Raw genomic sequence first — 8,451 nt, 5'->3', positions numbered from 1 at the left:
GTCTTACTGGAGTGAGATGATATCTCATGGTTGTCTTGATTTGCATCTCTCTCAGCAATTCATCTTTTTTAAGGTTTTCCTCTCTTACCTTGACCATCTGTCATTTGCTTAGCAAAAGAAAACATGTAACAGTACTATAACAGATGATGTATTTGGCTGCTAAACAGAAGGTTGGCAGTTCAAATCCACCAGTCATTCCATGGAAGAAAGATGTGCTATTCTGCTTCCCTAACAACATAAATTGCATCTCAATGTCAAAGAAACAAATATGCTCACCACTGCCAGTAGGCAATATCATGATAGATGGAGAAAAGACTGAAATTGTCAACAACGTCATCTTACTTGGATCCACAATGAGCACCCGTGGTACCAGCAGTCAGAAAGTCAGGGAATGCATTGCACTGGGAAAATCTGCAATTAGAGACATCTCCAAATTATTGAGGGGTAAATCATCACAGTTTGAAGACTAAAGTGTGTCTAATTCAAGTAATGGTCTTTCCAATCACTTGCTATGCATCTGAGAGTTGTACAATGAATTAGGAAGACATAGAAAGAATTGATATCTTTGAGACAGCGTATTGGAGAAGAGTATTGAACATCCCATGAATGACAAAAATAGAGAAAACAAACAAATATGTCTTGGAGTAATTGCAGCCAGAGTGCTCCTTGAAGCAAAGGCGATAAAGCTTTGTCTCACATACTTCAGGGACATTGCTAGGAGGGACATGGAGAAGGGTATGGCACTCAAAAAGTCAGAGGGTCAATGAAGGAGAGGAAGACGCTTGACCAAGTGGACTGACACAGTTTCTGCTGCAATATGTCAGAAAGTGTGAGGATGGCACAGGAGAGTACAGAATTCAGATTTGATGTTCATCTGTTGTTTATATGGGTCATGCTCAACTCTATAGCACCTGAAAACAACAATGAAGAAGATTCACAGTCTTAGAAACCCTGTGGGCCCCTATTCTGAACTCCAGGGTTGCTATGAGGATCAATGTAACAATAGCTGATTTGTATTGGTTTATTTATTAGTGCTGTAATTTATAGCTTATTACAAGTACATAGCTTGTTATAATAATTTTAATAAAATTAAATACAGTAATTTTAATAATTTGCTATCACAATAACATTTTAATGTAGTAGAAAAGGCAAATAATACAAAAGCAGAAAATAAAGGATGTCCATATTCAAGTTCAAATGAGAAATTCTCTATTGACTCCAAAAGTGTACACATGTTTTTAATACATATACATATCACAACAACATGAGAGCCATCACAGCATGATGGACTGACAGACTAGTGGTGGCATGTTCCACTGTGCTGTACTGAGAACTGCTGTGATTCTGGAAGCTAAGCCACCAGTACCTCAAATATCAACCAAGTCTGAGTTAGGATTATGGTGGACAGAAGCTACCAGTTAAAGAAGATTTAAGGAGACAAATACAGCCCATCTACTTTTAAAATGGCCAGTGAAAATCTTAAGAAAAGTACCTGGATATTTTGTGGTACAGAGCCAAAAGATAACTTTTCTTCCCATTTGGTTGACTCTCAGATTGGGAGTCAGTCAAAAGAAAGAACTGCAAAGTATCCATTAACAATCAGAGTGAATTTAAGAAAATTTCTCAACACTGAAACTATTTAAAAATCCTAGACAAGGTCACCATGCATCGCTGTGAATCTCTTCAAGTCAATTAGCCAGGTAGCTGTCTTAAAAATTTCTTAGTATGGCCAAGACTTCTCTCCTCCCCAGAGCTCTCAAGGTTGCCTCTGCCACCCCAACCCAATGCCTGGAAGACAACTCACTGCTACCTCTCAGAACTGTGTCAGGAGCACCAATATTACAGGTGAAGCCATTTCCTTCCACTCCCATAACTTAAGCTCCCTTGAGCAGTGGATCCTTTGGACCTGCCTAGCTGTGGCAGTTAGCCTGACAGAGAAGGCTGTTAATTCACAGGCTGATCTCTCTCCAGCTGAAACAACTCTTGCCTGAAGTCAAAGGCTCAGAGAGAAACTCGGGCTGGGTAGCTTCCCTGACCTTCTCTGGAGCAGTGAGTTCCTGAGTCAAGGTTATAAGACCAAGAGCCTGCTAAAGCCCCAGGCACAAAAATGCTCTATCACAGAGATGGCACAGAAGAAGCAGAATACCTCACACCTTACAAAAACAAAAAACAAGATTTTAACCCCCCTTCCCAAAATAACACAGTATCAGTGGATTTCCTGAAGCTAAAAAGTCTGATGGAACTTTCTGACACAGAATTTCAAAGAATAATAATGAATATTATAAATAAGTGAAAGAAAAACTTGAAGAATTACAGGACTCTGCAATCAAAAAAAAAAAAAAACAAAAACAAGAGGAACTTAAAAGAATAATCTGAGACAATTTAGGTAAGACAAACATGCACAGCACATAATCAGAATCCCAGAATAGGAAGAAGTAAAGGACCCAGAAAGTTGTGGAAGAAGTATTAGAAGAAAACTTCCCAGGTAAAATGAAGAATGAGAGAATATATGTTCAAGAAGCTGAGCAAATACCATATAGAATAGATCTCAAAAGAAAAACATGAAGGCATATCATAGTGAAATTTGCCAGGACAAAAAATAGAGAATTCTGAAGGTAGCTAAGGGGGAGGTGGGTAGGGGGGGTGGGGGAAAGAGTAAGCTAAAAGGACAGCAAATAAGATTAAATTCTGTTTTCTCAGCAGAAACCATGTGAACAAGAAGACAACATCTCCAACAAATTGAAAAAGAACAGCAAAAACATCCAACAACCTATAAAAAAATCTGGAATTGTAAAAATCGGGGTAGATATAAATGAAATAGAAAATAGAAAAACAACTGAAACCATCAACAAAACCAGGAGTTGGTTCTTTGAAAAGATCAATAAATTTGACAAACCATTAGCAAAACTAACACAGGACTGTAAAATGGTACAACCATTGTGGAAGGCAGTTTGACACTTTCTCTGAAAGTTGGAAATAGAGAAGCAATTTGATTCAGCAATTCTACTACTATAAATACACCCTAAAGAAACCAGAGCTTCCACCCAAACAGATGTATCCACACCCATGTTTATTGCTGAGTTATTCACAATAGCAAAAAGATGGAAGAAGTCCAAGTGCCCATCAAAAAGTGAATGGATAGAAATAGTACAGTATATTCACACAATGGAATACCACCACACAGTACTGAAAAATAAGGAACTCATAAAATAGTATACAACATGGATGACTCTTGAGGATATTATACATTGGAACCAATGAAGGAAATAACTAAAAGAAATACACAATCAAGCATTATTTGTATGATAACAGTCGAGAATGAAAGGTGTATAGCAAAGTGATTTGAGGGCTCGATTGGAGGGAAGAAAGAAGAAAATTATGCAACAATGTTTTTTTTTTCTTTTAAAAAATTAACCTGGGGGTTCAGGAGAAAAATGTACAACCATGAGTGAATGAAACTGCAACATTTCATCTAGAATAGAAGGAGATCCCAAATAAGCAAAGCATATCTGAAAAAGAAAAACAAGGTAGAAGTCATCTCCTTATCCCATATCCTACTACACAGCCGAGGTGGTCAAGAGAGCACAGTGCTGGTACAGCAACAGACACAGATCAATGGAATAGAATTGAGAACCCAGGAGATTAATCTGTTAAGTGGAAATGAGTGTCTCTTTAACAAATGATGTTGGAAAATTGGAAAACGATTTCTATAAAGCTCAAGCAAGACCCACACATCAAGGACCTAGGAGTAAAACCAAAGACTATAAATTTCATCAGAGAAAAGCTTGGAAGAACTCTAGAAGCTCCAATTCACAACATAAACAGTCTTCCAAGCATCCTGTAAAACCTACAACCAGGAGAAGATAAAATAGATGAATAGGACCTTCTAAGAATCAAATCCTTATGCACATAAAAAACATCTTCAACAGGGTAAAAAAGGAAAGCCGCAGATGTGAAAAAATATTTGGTAGTGGCATGTCTGATAAGGGACTTATATTTAAAATTTAAAGAATATTCTAGCACCTGAACAAGATAAAGGTAAAAAACCCAATTGCAAAAAGGGCATGGGATATGAACAGACTTTGCCAAAGATGTCCAGATGGCTAAAAAACACATGAAAAAAATGTTTTAAATCCCTAGCTCTAACAGAAATGCAAATCAAAAGAAGTATCATCTCACCCAAGTAACAATAGCAAAATTCAGCAAAGCAGCAAACAACAAATGCTGGCTAGGTTATGGAGAAATTGGAACCTTATTTACTTTTGTTGGGGGTGTAAAATGGTGCAACCATTATTGAAGGCAGTATGGCACTGTCTCAAAAAGTTGGAAATAGAAATTCCATTTGAACCAGAAATTGCAGTACTGGGAATATACCCTAAAAAACCAGACCTTCCAGCCACACAGGTATGTGCACACCCATGTTTATAGCTCCATTGTTTGTTTGTTCGTTTTTTTTTTAGCAACATGAGCCACATTTTAATGTGGTTTAAAAGCTCCATTGTTTATAATAGCAAAGAGTTGGAAGCAGCCCAAATGCCCATGAGCAAATTAGTAGAGAACCTGTGGCATATTCTCGCAACAGAATACTACACAGCACTGAAAAACAAGGAACTCATAAAATATTACACAATATGGGTGACCCTCAAGGATATTATATTGTGTGAAATAACTCAGTGACAAAAGGACAAATACTGCATAATGCCACTGCTATAAAACAAGACAGACATGGGTGTTGAGGGGTATTAAGACAAAAGGGGATAAATAATGAGCACTGCATTGGAACAGATGAGTGAAAGAACTGTTTAAAAAGAATATATAATTAGTTATTATTTGCATAACAACAGTCCAGAATAATAGGTGCATGGCAAAGTGGACTGGAGGAGGGAGGGAGAAAATTGTATAACAAATTAATTTTTTTAGGAGAAAAGTGAACTGATGGAGGTAAGGATAGGAAATGTTCAACCATGAATTAATGGAAATCAAAGTTTTCAGTACACTTTCATTAAAAATATATTTATACAGAATAAAGGAAACCTAAGCATTCTTATCATATAATACCCAATTAATGTTTTGAGAAAATAATTTAAAAAGCTCAACTACATGAAGAAGTGTACTTGTTATGTATCAGAGAGCTGGACAATTACCAAGGATGATGGAAGAAGAATGGATACCTTTGAATTGTGCTGGAAAGAAGTCTTAACCATACCATGCAACACCAAGAGAGCAAACAGGTTTGTCTTGGAGAGGTGAAACCAAGTTTCTCCTTGGAGACAAGGATTTTGATGCTCCATCTCACACACTTTGGGTGCATGTCCAGAAAGGTCTACTCCTTGGAAAAGAACAGACTCAGAAAGATGAAGGGACAATGTAGGAGAGGAAGACCTTGCATGAGATGGATTGACACAATAACTGTAACTGGGACAATGGGGAAGGTATATTGGAGTCAAGTGTAACTGGCTCAGGACAGGGCAGGCTTCAGAATGTTGTACATAGGGTCTCTATGAGTCATAGGCAACTGGATGGCAAATAATAACATGAAGAACATGACATCAGGATTGGGGGAAGATTCATTAAGAACTATAATATGCAAATATAACTTTGCTTACCAGCAGCAAAGAATATTTGAAACATTTACTGGTGCAAGTCAAAGACTACAGAATTCAGTTTGTGGTGTTGTTGTTGTTGTTAAGTGCCATCAAATCCAGTACGACTCATAGCAACCCTATGAACAAAAGATCTGAACCTAGTCCTGTCCCACATCATCTGCACACTTGCTGACACACACGAGGCCATTGTAACAGTCACCATGTCAATCCACCTGGTTGAGGGTCTTCCTCTCCTTTGCTGACCCTCCACCCTTCCCAACATATTCCTCCAAGGAATAGCACCTCCTAGCAATATGTCCAAAGTATGTGAGGCAAAGCCTCTTCATTCTTGTACACTGGCTACACCCTATCCAAGACATATCTGTTTATTCTCTTGGCTGTCCATGGGATGTTCAGTGCTCTTCTCCAACAGCACAACTCAAAGACGTCAATTCTTTTTTCTGTCATCCTTATTCACTGACAGGTCTCAGAAACATATCTGGTAATTAGGCTATAACCTGAATAAGATGTCCCCAAACTTACATCACTACTTCTCAATAATTTGGAAAGGTCCCTAACTGCCGTTTTTCCTGCTCATATCAAGGGTGTCAATTGTGGAAACAAGCAAGATGAAGCTGTTGACGGTTTCAATCTCCTCTCTATCCATCCATCATGACCCTGCCTATTGGTCCAGTGGTAAGAATCTTTGTTTTCTTTATATTGAGATGCAGTCCATACTAAAGGCTACATTCTTTGATCTTCTGAAACAAGTACTTCAAATCCTCCTCACTTGAGGCAAGTAAAGTTGTGTCATCTACATAATGCATATTATTGATGAGTCTCCCTCCATTCCTGATGTCAAACTCTTCATAGATTCCAGCATCTCAGATCATTTGCTCAGTGTATAGATTGAACAGGTAAGGAGATATAATACAGCCCTGACACATTCCCTTCCCAGTTCAAAGCCCTGCAGTGCTCCTCTGTTCCATTTGCACAACAGCCTCCTGATCGAGTCATAGGTTCCTCATGAGGCCAATCAAATACTCTAAAATTCCCATTCTTCTCAATGTCAGCCACAACTTGTCACGATCCACATAATCAAATGCCTTTGCATAGTCAATAAAGCACAAATAAACATTCTTTTGGTATTTCTTACTTTCATCCAGAATATCCCTGGTGCCACAGCCTCTTCTAAATCCCACTGGAACTTCTGGCAATTCCCTATCATATACTGTTCCATCTGGTTTTGAATGATCTTCAGCAGTATTTTGCCAGCATGTGATAGCAATGATATTATTTGATAATTTCCACATTCAGTTGTAACACCTTTCTTGAGAATGAGAACAAATATGGACCTCTTCCAATCCACTGGCCAGAGAGCTGCTCTCCAAATTTCCTGGAATAGACTCGTAAGTGCATCCAAGGCAGCATCTGTTAATTGAAACAAGTCATTTGATATTCCATCAATTCCTGGGGCCGTATTTTTTGCCAATTCCTTCAATGCAACTTCTACTTTCTTTTTCTTTAATTACCATTACCCCCTACTCAGATAGTATTTCCTGAAATGTTTCAGTGTCGACCAATTTGTTTTGGTACAGTGACTCTGTGTATTACCTCCATCTTCTTTTGATGCTTTCTCGGTCATTCAATATATTTCACATAGCATCTTTCAATATTACAACACAGGGCTTAAATTTGTTTTTCAGTTCTTTCAGCTTGAGAAATGTAGAGAAATGTTTTCCATTTTTATTCTCCAATTCCATCTCTCTGCTTTCCATTATAATATTTTTCTTTGTCCTTCTGAGCTGCCCTTTGATATCGTTTGTTCAGCTCTTTCCCTTTGACACGTTTTCCTTTATACTTGGCTTCTCAATGCTCCAGTGCAATCTTTAGTATCTCTTCTGACATTCATTTTTAGTTTTTTTTCTTTCTCCTCTGTTTTTGTAATGACCTTTTGCTTTGTTTTCTTTCTTTCTTTTTTTTTTTATGTGTACACCGTCAAATCAGATCTGACTGGTATGGGAGGAGATTGTCCCTCCTTCTTCAGCAGAGCACCTGGTGAATTCGAACTTCGCATCTCTGGGATTGCAGTGCAGCTTCTTGCCACTAGGCCACCCGAGCTCGCCACCTTTTGCTTTCTTCATGGCTGATATCTTTGATATCCTCCTACAACTCACCTGGTCTTCTTTCGTTGGTGTTCAATGCCTCAAAGTTATTCTTAAGATGATTATGAAATTCAGGTGGATTTGATTCAATATCATATGTTTTTCCCTGCAGACTTATTTTTATTTTCTTCAGCCTCAATTTGAACTTGCCTATGAGTAATTGATGGTCTGAGCTATCATCTCTCCTTGTTTTGACTATGGATATTAAGCTTCTCTAAAGCATTTGAACCAGAGCCTATGGTGATGGAGGCAAAACTTCAAGCTGCTTTGAAGGAAATAGCAAAAAATAAGGCCCCAGGAATAGATGGTATACCAGTTGACATACTTCAGCTAACAGTTGCTGCCATGGATATGCTCACCAAGTTGTGCCAAGAAATCTGGAGAACAACCACTTGGCCAACTGACTGGAAGAGGTCTATATTTGTTCCCATCCCAAAGAAGGGTGACCCAATTGAGTGTGGAAAATACAGAACAATATCATTGATTTCACATGCAAACAAGATTCTACTGAAGATTATCCAAAAACTACTGGAACAGTACATCAGCAGATAACTGCCAGAAGTCCAGGCTGGGTTTAGAAGGGGTCGTGGTACTAGGGATATTGTTGCTGATGTTAGATAAATCTTAGCTGAAAAGCAGAGAATACCATACCAGAAGAATGTCTACCTGTGTTTCATTGATTATGCAAAGGCATTTGACTG

Source organism: Elephantulus edwardii, unplaced genomic scaffold (assembly GCF_000299155.1).
Source record: "Elephantulus edwardii isolate Elephantulus edwardi_28Jun2011 unplaced genomic scaffold, EleEdw1.0 scaffold00035, whole genome shotgun sequence".
NCBI classification, from domain to species: Eukaryota; Metazoa; Chordata; class Mammalia; order Macroscelidea; family Macroscelididae; genus Elephantulus; species Elephantulus edwardii.
Note: the sequence above shows the minus strand (reverse complement) of the source record.